This window comes from Suricata suricatta, chromosome 2 (assembly GCF_006229205.1).
Source record: "Suricata suricatta isolate VVHF042 chromosome 2, meerkat_22Aug2017_6uvM2_HiC, whole genome shotgun sequence".
Classification (NCBI taxonomy): Eukaryota; Metazoa; Chordata; class Mammalia; order Carnivora; family Herpestidae; genus Suricata; species Suricata suricatta.
Window position 1 is genome coordinate 1,866,740 of NC_043701.1, and position 1,529 is coordinate 1,868,268.

A 1,529-nucleotide genomic window follows, 5' to 3' on the forward strand; every position below is an offset into this window, starting at 1 on the left:
GGAGGGGCCAGGGCCTCCGGCCCGCGGGGCCGGCAGGGGGTGCCCTCGGCCGGGGCAGGCCGTGGGGGCGCCAACGTGCGGGTGCGGGTTCCGCGTCGGTCATGTCTGTTCGCACACGGGAGCGGGACGCCGTGCGTGATCCGTGCGTTCCGGGTGCAGTCCTGACGGCGTCGTGGGACGGAAGGGCCCGGCACGGGCATGTTGGCCTTGTCCTCAGCGGCGGTCAGAGCGAGGCTGGGACCGGGAGGATCCGTGCGTCCGCTTTGCGTTTGTTCTCAAAGAGCCGTTGGCTCTTCTCGGGCCGGGGGCCTTCAATCAGCCAGAAAACAGTCTGAAAACCTGCCGGACTGACTTCTCTATGCACGTTGGTTGCGTCCTAAGTCCTTGAGGTGGAGAAGGCCGTCTCTGCCCCTTGGGCGGTCCCAGGACCCCACGCTCTCGCCCGGGGCTCGGCGGGTCACGTGCCCATGTGGTTACCAGGGCAGGCCTCTATTCAGTGAGAACGTCTTCCGGGCGTCTTGCAGCTTCTGGAAGTTCTTCACGCCACCAGTAGCCTGCCGGGGTCGGGCCGCGGCCAAAAGTCACCCCGTGAGGGCGACCCAGTTCTCGGAAGTTTTACTTAGTAACTGCTCTCTACAAAGTACTTTTTCCCAAGTGAGAAACAAAACCAGAATTCTAACTCCGCAGCAACCCTGAGCAAACAGTGGTGAACACGGGGGATTATGCGGCTGTAACTGGAGATAGGCCCAACCCTGAGCAAATGCTGGAGCCCGCAGCCGGCCTTTGATGCTCCCTGCGCCGGCCCCGCCCCCCGGGTCCCTGCCCTCACAGCGTCTCGGGACTTCAAAGCCGCGCCCGCACCTCCAGCGCAGCCCCGCCCCGCCCCGAGATGCGGGCGGAGCCTCGCAAGGAGCCCACGTTCACAGCCCGAGACTGGCAATTTGTTCTTGCTGCTGTCGACTTTGAACTCCATATCTCAGATTTCTCTCTGTGTCACTGGCTTTGAACTTCCATTCTTCAGTGCTGGAATTATCTCTTTACAAGGGCGCCCTGATACCTGCCAGAGGGCCTCACGAATTCCAACCCCTCACCTGCCTGGACTGAGCCCGCACCCACTGCTGAGTCCTCGCCCGCCCTGCTCACCCTAGATACAGACCTTGGGTCTTGGGTGTGTTCGGGACACTTATTAACAGCCTTCCTGCACCTTTGCTGCTCAGCAGGGATCTCAGTGTGGAGGCCTGGGGCTGGGGCAGTGGAATGACTGAGTGGGCTGCAGCTCAGACACCCCCTCTCCACCCCCCGCCAGGTGCCTGGGCCTGCCCTTCCCCATTCCTTTCCTGTCCGGCCATCCTCCTCTGTGCCACCTCAGTGCCCACCTCAGTGCCAGCCAGGTGCCTGCCAGCCAGGCCGTCCCCACCTGGGAGCACCCCCCAAATCACAAGCCCGTCCCCACCTGGGAGCACCCCCCGAATCGCAGGCCCGTCCCCACCTGGGAGCACCCCCCAAATCACAGGCCCGTCCCCACCTGG

At 63.8% G+C, this 1,529-nt stretch overlaps 1 pseudogene; it reads left to right on the forward strand.

Moving 5' to 3' along the window:
• The window catches only part of LOC115304185, a 4,463-nt pseudogene that overhangs the window by 576 nt on the left and 2,358 nt on the right, over window positions 1–1,529 (forward strand).